This window comes from Pseudorasbora parva, chromosome 7 (genome assembly GCF_024679245.1).
Source record: "Pseudorasbora parva isolate DD20220531a chromosome 7, ASM2467924v1, whole genome shotgun sequence".
Lineage (NCBI taxonomy): Eukaryota > Metazoa > Chordata > Actinopteri > Cypriniformes > Gobionidae > Pseudorasbora > Pseudorasbora parva.
In genome coordinates this window covers 39,438,879-39,451,348 of record NC_090178.1, presented here as the reverse complement: position 1 = coordinate 39,451,348, position 12,470 = coordinate 39,438,879, and the positions used below count along the sequence as shown (strand labels likewise).

At 44.2% G+C, this 12,470-nt stretch overlaps 1 non-coding gene across 1 annotated transcript; it reads left to right on the top strand.

Moving 5' to 3' along the window:
- The first annotated feature begins 11,600 nt into the window (after positions 1-11,600).
- Positions 11,601-11,675, top strand: trnaa-agc (transfer RNA alanine (anticodon AGC)). The gene has a single exon. It is a non-coding gene; the product is annotated as a tRNA-Ala (tRNA).
- The last annotated feature ends 795 nt before the right edge of the window (positions 11,676-12,470 follow it).

Here is a 12,470-nt window from a genome sequence, read left to right as displayed (position 1 = left end):
GCCTACACCCCAATACATGTGCCGTGATACGAAATTAAATGCTAATTGTTTCAAAACACGTTCTGTAAAATAATGCATTGTGATAGGTCATTTCTCATCCAAACACCTATTTAAACTGCTGGAATGCGCTTCTCAACCCCACACTAACAGTAGCTACTCATAATTTGGGTCCATATTTTGTTTTTGTTGGTGTCTTTAATCCCACTCTTTAAACTCCCAAATAAAACAATTTCGCTTTTTTCCACTTCCCTGGTGATGGTCTCAATGGGCGCATCTCAGTCATCTCACTAGTTCAGTAGTCAGGGCACTACTCAGGGAGTCAGCCCATTGACTTATGTCCTAATCAGTGCCCTGACTAGTGGACTTGTAAGATGAATGAGACGCGCCCGATCTCCACGTCGGAGACAAGCCTGCAGTCTCCTCTCAGATACTGAAGCTTTCGCGCCTCGATCGCCCCCCGGTGACCGGTCCCAGTACAGCCGCCCCTCTGTGTTTTCTAATGACACGAGGCAAACTAAATAATAAAATTACACTTCAAATATTTTTTCCCCAAAGTTAGTTTATGTCACTGAAGGCAGTTGTCATCACGATGATTTCATTTCAAGTGTTCGTATTTAAAATAAGTTTAGTTTTAGTTAGTTATATGATGCTTTAAAAATGGGGGGTGTGACGTCATGATTGACAGCTGAGACTGACGGCTTCTCTGAGTGAAGTTGTCAATGAGGCACTAACGGACTTTTTTTGTAATTTTTGGGAGCAGATTGGAGCTTTAGCTTTAATTTCTACATTTCCATAACTGTTTATTTCACACCAACATAATTAATTGTTCTGCATCTGCGAGAGTGTGGGCGGGCTTTTGATATCGCAGCTGTACTTCCTGCTCTACTCCCTGCGCTCTACTGCACAACTCCGGTCCCGAAATCGCTACTGCGCAGACTCGGTCCCAAGATGTCCGCGCCGTGCAGGCCGGCTAAAAGCTTCAAATCTGCCAAGCAGAAACGGATGATGTCGAGTCGTCCATATTTTTTTACGGTCTATGGTTGGAGAAGTTTCGCTTCTTTGCAGTCTTCTGTTTGTCCATGGCGTAAAATGAGGGCGTAGGGGAGGCGGAGACTTGAATATATAGGGGCGTGTTATTCTAATGACGATCGTTTTCAGCCGCCGCATTTATCAATGACAGGTATTGCGTACACCTGAATTGCAGAGGTGCGCCCAGCTTCATAAATCAGGCGGTGAGAGGAGTGTCAGCATAATCTTACGGCAACATATCCGCCCGTTTCTACGCAAGATTGATAAATGAGGGCATGATCTAAATACAATGAAAATGTATTAAGATTATGCTGGCCGCTGGTTGTGTACGAGGGCATTTATGTCACTCTGACTCGCTCAGGAGAAGCTGTATAAGTTGTAAAAAATAAAGATGAATAAAAACACTAAATTAAAATTGAGATGAATTTTATAAATATATTTTTGTAGGCCTACTTACCTCTAAAAAACACGGTCGTTGTCCTGTGTCTCTTTTTAGCGATTAAAGTCGGTTCAGCTGCACTTGCTTTGATCTGATTGGTGGATGTCTTGAAGGTGCATTACCGCCACCTGCTGGATTGGATTACTGCGCAAATGATAAATAGGGACAAATATTCTAAATTCTTCATTAACCCTGTATTCTTTAGATAAACAATGAAATGCATGTACATTCTACATGATTTAAATAATAATAATAATAGCCTACATTTTTATTTATTTAAAACTGATAGACTAGATTTATGGTAGGAGATATCTTTTTTGAATTTATTATTATTATTATTATTATTATTATTATTATTATTATTATTATAACATGAAACACAGAATGACAACCTTACATGCCAGAAAGCAGGAACATAATATATCTTTTAAAAAGATTCATAGTTTTACAGCTTTCTTATTGGAAGAGTCAGAAATCAAACGCATACAATTTTAACTCTTCCAGAAAAAGGTTAAAGAAAGGCTTACAATTACAAAATTTACATTTATGTATTCTTTGTTATTCCACACACTCGTTGGGGTTACTCATTGTATCCTTTGAGGATAATGAATGTGCTCACATTCACAGAAATGTACCCAATTGATTTGGATTAGCTTTAAAATGTTGAATAATGGGACAGATAGATTGACAGTAAGCCTCACCAGTGGAGAAATAAGATGACCAAACATCAGCATTTATTCAATGTTTTTTCAACACTGAAAAGCATGGCATTATCAACATTGATCCAATATTATTTAGCAGTGAATTTTCAACATTGGTCCAATATGTTTTTAGCATTGAATTTTCAACATTGATTCAATATCACTTAGCATTTAAATTTCAACCTCAACCAAAATGATGATTCTGATGGAATTTCAACATTGACTCAATGTCACAATGCTATCTGGGTACAGTAAGACAGAAATACTGCATCCTGTTCAACGCTCATTTTTGTCAGCTGAAAACGTCTCGGTTACATATGTAACCTTAGTTCCCTGAATAGGGAACAAGCACGTATGTAACCAACCAATGAGATGACGGAACGTCATAGGCGGGTGAAGTCATAGACCTGGAACCTAGCACCCATGAACACAAACAGAAACTAGTTTCTGAAACAGCTTGAAGTTGCCATGCAGGGAGTATGACCAGGTAACGCAGCATCTCGTTCTCTATTCAGGGAACTAAGGTTACATACATAACCCAGACGTTCCCGTTTCAAGGGAACACAAGCTGTATCACCGCTGCGGGAATGACAATACCCACGTCCCCATACAAGCCAGATGCCCTTCCACCATTGGCTAATGAACGAGCACCCGTGCCCCAGGGGTGGAGTTGAGGTCAAGCTCATAGAACCTCACAAAGATGTGCAGCGAGGACCACCCCGCCACGTCACAGACTTCATTTAGGAAAGCCCCTGATGATAAAGCATTAGAAGCCGCCATACTCCGTACAGCCAAGGGAGAAGGCTGACCAGCCACCTCAGAAGCAAGCGAGATGGCCTCGACCACCCACTTGCTCATTCTCTGCTTGGATGCTACACATACAGCTGTTCAGTTTTCCTCCACAGGGCAGCTCTGTAGATATAAGCATCTAGGGCCCGAACTGGGCAGAGCAGATAAAGAGCAGAGCAGCAAAAATATAGCCTTAAGAGTGAGAAATTTCTCAGGAACTTCTTCAATTGGCTCAAATAGTGCCAAAGAAAGGCCCTGTAAAACAATGGCCAGGTCCCATGCCGGCACCTTAGTGCAAACCGGGGGGCCTAAGTCTTAAAGTGCAACCAAGGAAACGAGTAATAAGCGGATGTCGCCCCAATGAAACATCACCCAAAGGTAAGCTGCTATGGCCGCCACATATACCTTTAATGTGGAGGGAACTAATCTTGTAGAGAATCTTTTCTGCAGGGTGTCCAGCACTGCACCCACTGGGCAGTTATCTGGGTCCCACTGGTGATCCTCACACCAAGAAGTGAAGAGTTTCCACTTCAATGCATACAATTTCCTCATGGAGGGAGCTCTTGACTGTAGAATAGTCTCCACAACCTCAGTTGAGAGATCTGAACCTTCAGAGGCCAAGCCCACAGTTTCCACAGCTCTGGGCGAGGGTGCAGAATTTTCCCCCTCAGCTGAGAGTAGGTCCCTCCTGATCGGAATCTCCAAGGGAGAGCTGTCCAGGAGAGACACTAAGTCCGAGAACCATACTCGGCCCGGCCAGAATGGGACTACTAGAAATAGACGGGCCCCGTCCCTGCTGTACAAACATAATCAGTGCTGTAAGCCATGTCACAAGATCTAAATTGTCATAAATGTCAGACTGTACGATAGTCGAGGCGTGTTAAAAACGGACGCATGCAAGAAAACGGCTCGGGTTATGTATATAACCCTTGTTCCCTGAGAGGGAACGAGCACTGCGTCGGAACGACGAAATGGGGATGCTCCCTAAGCATCAGCGACTCTGAAGTCTGAATAGAAACTAGACCAATCCGATTGGCGAGCGTGATGACGTCATTGTGACGGCGTACCCGGAAGTATAAAAGGGGAGCCGGCGCATAATGGCGGCAGTTTTTTGCTCTGAAGCATGCGCTCCAGACGTGCCGAGGTGTGGCGTCGCGACGCAGTGCTCGTTCCCTCTCAGGGAACAAGGGTTATATACATAACCCGAGCCGTTCCCTTTATCGAGGGAACTTCACACTGCGTCGGAACGACGAAATGGGGATGAGTACCCACTAGGCCACACCGAGGGTAGCGCCTGCCCTAGTGTGAAGCTGGAGACCGGGCACAACTAGGACTGGAGCACCCTAGCGCCAGGCGTCGCAGGGAGATCCAGGCTGTAAAATCTGATAAAGGTGTGCGGGGTATCACTATTCAATAATGACCTGCAATTAATACATTAGATAGCTATTTCTGCTTGATTTAACCCTTTAAACTCAGGCATTGCTGTAAAAACTTTAAATCTTTGCAGTGTGTTTGTGATGATAAGAAATGTCACAACAAACACACAGGCGTCGTGATTTACTATCTAACAGTGGACCTGAGTCAGTGTTTCCAATTTAAAGGATCCAGGTTCAGATTTTTTTGTCCAAAATGTCATCCTTGAACTACTGAGGAAACAACAGGGAGTCATAAGTCTGTATAGAAGCTTAAAGTTCAAAGACTATTTGGCCACAACTAAGTTCAAAAGGTCATCCTTGAACCACTGCATCAGAAGGGATCTGTTAATATGTACAGAAAGTTCAAGATCATGGAATCCAGGGGCAGAATTTATTTTGGTCAAAAAATGTCATCCTTGAACTACTGATGAAACAACAGGGAGTCATAAGCCTGTATAGAGGTTCAAGTTCAAAGACTATTTGGCCACACATAAGTTCAAAAGGTCATCCTTGAACCACTTTATGATATATGTATAGAAAGTTCATGTTCATTGAATCCAGGGGCAGAAAAAAATGTTAAAAAAAATAACATTTGAACATCTGATAAAACATCAGAAAACCTATACCTGTGAATTTAAATTTAAGTTCAAAGAATTTTTCTCCAAAGATATATCCAAAAGGTTATATTTGAACTAAAGATGAAACAGCGGAAGGAATCTATTAGTATGCATAGAAAGTTCCAGTTCATAGGATCCAGAGAAATAATTGTTCCCTTTATCGAGGGAACTCGAGCTGCGTCGAAACGCTACGGGAACGCCTCTGTGTGATTGCGTCATGAAGTACTAGTGAAATCTGTCCAATAGCGTGGAGATACGTCATGGGCGGGTGACGTCATCGACCAGGAAGCTATAAAGCACACTCCGACCAAACGGTCGTCAGCTTCTGTGTCTTCACAAGCGCTCTATATGAATATTGTTTGTCCATTTCATGTGTGTGTTGTCTATTGAGAAAGAAAAAGTAAAGCGAGCAAACAGTTTAAACAGTGTGTTACTCCCTGCCCACGCTACATCACGGGTGGGGATACACACGAACTATGCATTATGTGTTTGGGGCTTGATCATGCCCAGTCAGCTGCGAAAAGCTCCCAATGAGAACGCTGAGATCACGCCGGGCACTCTTCGAGGAGGGTGCTTCGGCTCGCGGTCCTCAGGGCTCGGGTCCCGCTGTTGCTGAGGCGCAGCGAAGGCTCGCATCCTGGGGATCGCAAATGGATCTAGTGGCGGGGTTAGAGACGGGTGATCCCCTATCTCTGCCCTTACCCGCTGGATCTCACGCCTCAGTTCATGAGTTGGACGCACGCTCTGCGGTTTCTTCTGCTCGTGCTGAGGCGCAGCACAGTTGCTCAGTTGTGAGCCTGAACGATGATGATCATATGTCGCCAGCACACACACAAGCTCAAGAGGAGCTATTGGAGGTTGTGACTCATGCCGTAGCTAAATTAAGCCTCGACTGGCCGGCCAAGTGACAGGAAACATAGTTAATTAGATGAGCGCTTCCTACCATCTAGATCGCAACCTCCAAAGCGGGGCTTGCCGTTTTTCCCAGACCTCCACACAGAGGTGTCGAGGTCCTGGGCGAAACCGGCATCATTCAGGGTCTTCAACCCCGCCACATGCGAATATTCAAATATCGTAGGGTTGAAGAGCCACGGTTATCCAGCGATTCCTAGGGTGGAAGAGACGCTCACAAGCTATCTCTCCCCCGAGTCCGCATCGGCAGCTGCCCACTAAGCCAGTAAGAACAACATCAGCTTTAGTGGGCAGGGCGTATTCGGCAGCAGGTCAGGCAGCCGTCTGTTTACATACGGTGGCTGTCTTGCAAGCATATCAGGCAGACCTGTTGAGGGATATTGATGATGAGTGTGAGGAAGTGGGGAGAGAGACGATAGCGGAGATCAGGTGGGCTGCAGATTTGTATCTTCGGGCCACCAAGGAGACGGCCAAATCCATCGGCCGCTCTATGGCCGCACTGGTGGCCACGGAGAGATCTGTGGCTGAATTTGCCAGATATTAAGGAGCGTGACAAGAAATATTTGATGGATGCTTCTATCTCCCTGGCCGGCCTCTTCGGCTCAGTTAATACAGTCGTCGAAAGATTTCAGGAGGCAAAGAAACAAGCGGCCGCGTTTCAGCGATTTCTCCCCCTAAAGTCTTATCCCTCTGGGGCTGCTGGGCGGCAGCAGCCTCAACCGGGTGCGTCCTTCTCTTATAGAGTGCAGCAGAAAGAGAGCGTGGCTACACAGGCTCCCCCACAGAGAGACAGCTGGGGGTCCGGGCAGCGCGCTCAGCCCAGGTCTTCCTGAGGTAGGGCAGACATAAGGTCTGTCATCACCTCTAGGAAGGCCTCGGCAAAGAAGAAGTCCTGACGCCAGAAGCGCGGGGCTTCCGATGGCAGTCCCCTTCGGGAGAGTGCGGCTCGCCAAGGCGCCCGTTCTCTCTCGATGCCAATCGCTGGTCTGCCAACCCTGCCACCTATGGTGCTTCAGGGCGCAGCGGTCCCCGGCGAACGTATATCTCCATGTCCACCCCGAAACGTAGCGGCGTGGGGATGTTCGCGCCCTCCCAGGAGGGCCCTCAGGGGGTCAGGTCGGTTGCTTCCTGCCGGTACGCCGTTACAGGACAACGGGCTGACCACCCAGGGGAATCCAGAGGCCAGCCTCGAGAGGCTGGTTCCCTTAGTAGATTTTCTGGCAGCGTGGAAACTTCTGCCGAATATCTCAGAATGGGTCCTGCTTACAATAGAAAAAGGGTACAGAATTCAATTCGGGTTACACCCACCCGTGTTCAGTGGGGTTACTCCTACAGTAGTAAGCTCCGAGCAGGTTCTGGTCATGGAACAAGAGGTGCAGACTCTTCTGCGAAAAGAGGCTATAGAGAGGGTCCCTCCCCACTGCAGAGAGTCAGGGTTTTACAGCCGGTACTTCATAGTTCCAAAGAAGGATGGGGGGCTAAGGCCTATTTTTGATCTGCATCAGTTAAACAGGGCAGTAAAGAAACTAAAGTTCAAGATGCTCACGCTGAAACAGATTGTGTGCCAGATCAGGTCCGAGGACTGGTGTGTCACAATAGACCTAAAAGATGCATACTTCCACATCTCCATCCTTCTGTCAGAGCAGTGTATATTCCAGGTTACCTGAATGTGGCGGCGGACTCCCTGTCGAGGCAAGGAGTAGTGCCGGGGGAGTGGAGACTCCCCCCCCCCCCGAGGTGGTGGAGCTCCTCTGGAATCACTTCGGGTGAGCCTAGATGGATCTGTTTGCGTCTCAAGAGACAACGCACTGTCCCCTATTTTACTCCCTCACGTATCCAGCCACACTGGGGCTGGATGCGATGGTACAGACGTGGCCGAGGCTACGTCTGTACGCCTTTCCCCCTCTGGCGTTGCTCCCAGGAGTGCTGGAGAGAGTCCGCCGGGACGGGGCACAGCTGTTATTGGTAGCCCCGTTCTGGCCGGGCCGAGTATGGCTGTCAGACATTGTGTCTCTCCTCGAGGGTCCTCTGTGGGAAATCCCGGTCAGGAGGGACCTTCTCTCCCAGGCGAGGGGGTCAGAAGTGCACCCCCGCCGGAACTATGGAAACTGTGGGCTTGGCCTCTGAGGGGGCCCAGCTCGTAGAATTGGGTCTATCTACAGAGGTGATAGAAACCATGTTGCACTCCAGAGCACCTTCTACGAGGAGACTGTATGCCCTTAAATCTTCTTTAAACCCAGTTCACTGCCCGGTCGGTTCGGTACTTGAGTTTATGCAAGAGAAGTTCTCCGCAGGGTTATCCCCGTCAACTCTAAAGGTGTACGTGGCGGCTATATCGGCCTACCACACCCCAATAGAGAATGCTTCAGTGGGGAGACACCCATGGGTAACTCGTTTCCTCCGTGGAACGATGAGGCTGAGGCCTGCGGCACGCTCGAGGGTGCCTACCTGGGATTTGGCCATAGTATTAGAAGGCCTAATGTTAGCCCTGTTTGAGCCGATTGAAGAGGTGTCAGAGAAGTTCCTCACATTGAAAATGGTGTTCCTTCTGGCTATCTCGTCTCTGAAGAGAGTAGGGGATTTGCAGGCTCTGTCGGTAGCCCCCTCTTGCCTTGAGTTTGCACCTGGAATGGTGAAAGCATTCCTGTTTCAGAGGGAAGGGTATGTTCCTAAGGTCCCGACTAATATAGCGGGTCGGGTAATGCTGCAGGCGTTCTTTCCGCCTCCGTTCCTTGACCAAGACCAGGAGAGGTTGAATCTGCTTTGCCCAGTGAGGGCCCTAGATGCGTATGTCCACAGAGCTGCCCTGTGGCGAAAATCGGAACAGTTGTTCGTGTGTTTTGGATCCCAGAGTAAGGGAAAACCAGCATCAAAGCAGACGTTGAGCCAATGGATAGTCGAGGCTATTTCATTAGCATATGAGTCGGCTGGATAGCCTTCACCTCTGAAAGTCCGAGCCCACTCAACCAGGAGTATGGCGGCCTCTATGGCTCTAATATCAGGAGTTTCGCTTCAAAAGGTGTGTGATGCGGCAGGGTGGTCCTCTCCGCACACATTTGTGAGGTTTTACAACTTAGATGTAGCCTCTACCCCAGGTTCCCGGGTGTTTGTGGGTTGAGTAATTCACATAGAGAGACACTTGGGACTATGACAACGTGGGTATTTCGTTCCCGTAGCATTTCAACGCAGCTCGAGTTCCCTCGCTAGAGACGCTGCGTCGCGATGCCATACTCCCGGCATGCCTGTGACCGACTTGTTCGACTTTATCAGAAGCTGACGACCGTTTGGTCCAGGTGTGCTTTATAGCTTCCTGGTCGATGACGTCACCCGCCCATGATGTATTTCCACACTATTGGACAGATTTCACTAGTGCTTCATGACGCAATCACACAGAGGCGTTCCCGTAGTGTTTCGACACAGCATCTCGTTCCCTCTTAGGGAATCATACTAACATACGTAACCTGAGAAGTTTTGGTCAAAAAATGTCATCATTGAATTACTGTTGAAACAAAAGAAAGTCATAAGTCTGTATAGAAGGTTCAAGTTCAAAGACCATTTGGCCAGTAATAAGTTCAAAAGGTCATCCTTGAACCACTGCAGCAGAAGGAATCTATTTTTATGTATAGAAAGTTCAAGATCATGGGATCAATGGGCAGAATTTTATTTGTCAAAAAATGTCATCCTTGAACTACTGATGAAACAACAGGGAGTCAAAAGTCTGTATAGAAGGTTCAAGTTCAAAGACTATTTGGCCAGTAATAAGTTCAAAAGGTCATCCTTGTTCAAGATCATGGAATCCAGGGGCAGATTATTATTTATTTTTTGTCAAAAAAATGTCACCCTTGAACAACTGATGAAACAACAGGGAGTCATAAGTCTGTATAGAAGATTCAAGTTCAAAGACTATTTGGCCAAAAAGTTCAAAAGGTCATCCTTGAACCACTTTATAATATATTAATAGAAAGCTCACGTTCATGGAATCCAGGGACAGATTTTTTTTTTTAATTCATATTTGAACATCAAATAAAACATCAGAAAGCCTATACCTGTGCATTTAAATTTAAAGTTCAAAGACCTTTTCTCTAAAAATATATTCAATAGGTCATATTTGAACTAAAGATGAAACAGCAAATTAAATATATTAGTATGCATAGAAAGTTCCAGTTAATAGGATCCAGAGAAAAAAAAAATGTCAAAAAATGTCATCATTGAATTACTGATGAAACAACAGAAAGTCATAAGTCTGTATAGAAGGTTCAAGTTCAAAGACCATTTGGCCAGTAATAAGTTCAAAAGGTCATCCTTGAACCACTTTATGATATATGAATAGAAAGCTCACGTTCATGGAATCCAGGGGCAGATTTTTTTTTTTTTTATTCATATTTGAACATTTAATAAAACATCAGAAAGCCTATACCTGTGCATTTAAATTTAAAGTTCAAAGACTTTTTCTCTAAAAATATATTCAATAGGTCATATCTGAACTAAAGATGAAACAGCAGATTGAATCTATTTGTATGCATAGAAAGTTCCAGTTCATAGGATCCAGGGTCAGAATTTTTATTATTATTATTTTTTTTTTGGTCAAAAATGTTATCCTTGAATTACTGATAAAACAACAGAAAGTAATAAATCTGTATAGAAGGTTCAAGTTCAAAGACTATTTGGCCAGTAATAAGTTCAAAAGGTCATCCTTGAACCACTACATTAGAAGGAATCTATTTATATGTATAAGTTCAAGATCATGGAATCCAGGGGCAGAATTTTTTTTTGGTCAAAAAATGTCATCCTTGAACTACTGATGAAACAAAAGGGAGTCATAAGTCTGTATAGAAGGTTAAAGTTCAAATACTATTTGGCCACAACTAAGTTCAAAAGATCATCCTTGAACCACTGCATCAGAATGAATCTATTTATATGTATAGAAAGTTAAAGATCATGGAATCCAGGAACAGAAAAAAAATGTTACAAAATTAATATTTGAACATCTAATAAAACATCAGAAAGCCTATACCTGTGAATTTAAATTTAAAGTTCACAGATTTTTTCTCCAAAAAATATATTCAAAAGGTTATATTTGAACTAAAGATGAAACAGTAGAAGGAATCTATTTGTATGCATAGAAAGTTACAGTTCATAGGATCCAGAGAAATAATTTTTTTTGGTCAAAAAATGTCATCATTGAATTACTGTTGAAACAAAATAAAGTCATAAGTCTGTATAGAAGGTTCAAGTTCAAAGACCATTTGGCCAGTAATAAGTTCAAAAGGTCATCCTTGAACCACTGCATCAGAAGGAATCTATTTTTATGTATAGAAAGTTCAAGATGACGGGATCCACGGGCAGAATTTTGTTTGTCAAAAAATGTCATCCTTGAACTACTGATGAAACAACAGGAAGTCATAAGTCTGTATAGAAGCTTAAAGTTCAAAGACTATTTGGCCACAACTAAGTTCAAAAGGTCATCCTTGAACCACTATATGATATGTTAATAGAAAGCTCACGTTCATGGAATCCAGGGGCAGATTTTTTTTTAAAATTCATATTTGAACATTTAATAAAACATCAGAAAGCCTATACCTGTGAATTTAAATTTAAAGTTCAAAGACTTTTTCTCTAAAAATATATTCAATAGGTCATATTTGAACTAAAGATGAAACAGCAGATTGAATCTATTAGTATCGCTTCCTGTGTTATCGCTTTCCTGTAGCTCAACCAGTAGAGCGTGGCGCTAGCAACGCCAAGGTCATGGGTTCGATTCCCAGGGAAAGCAAGAATTGACAATAATGTAAAATGTGTACCTTGAATGCAATGTAAGTCGCTTTGGATAAAAGCGTCTGCCAAATGCATAAATGTAAATGTAGTATGCATAGAAAGTTCCAGTTCATAATATCCAGTTTTGACATTTGTTTTGTCAAAAAAAGTCATCCTTCAACTACTGAAACAACAGGGAGTCAAAAGTCTGTATAGAAGGTTAAAGTTCATAGACTATTTGGCCAAAACTAAGTTCAAAAGGTCATCCTTGAACCACTGCATCAGAAGGAATCTATTTATATGTATAGAAAGTTCAAGATCATGGAATCCAGGGGCAGAAAAAAATGTTCAAAAATTAATATTTGAACATCTGATAAAACATCAGAAAGCCTATACCTGTTAATTAGGGCCCAAGCCCTGAAAGGGCGCAGAGCCCTATTGTTTTCTTTAGAGTTCTTTTTTTTCTTTTTCTTTTTAGGGCCCAAGCCCTGAAAGGGCGCAGAGCCCTATTGTTCTTCTAAGGATTATTATTATTAGGGCCCAAGCCCTGAAAGGGCGCAGAGCCCTATTGTTCTTCTAAGGATTATTATTATTAGGGCCCAAGCCCTGAAAGGGCGCAGAGCCCTATTGTTCTTCTAAGGATTATTTTTTTTTAGGGCCCAAGCCCTGAAAGGGCGCAGAGCCTTATTGTTCTTCTAAGGATTATTATTATTATTAAAGCTGCGAGCAGCGATGACGGGCCCAAGCCGGTGGCACCGCCACCCCGGTGGCATCAGCTTAACTGTGCACAGCAGGCCAATAGGCATTTAATATG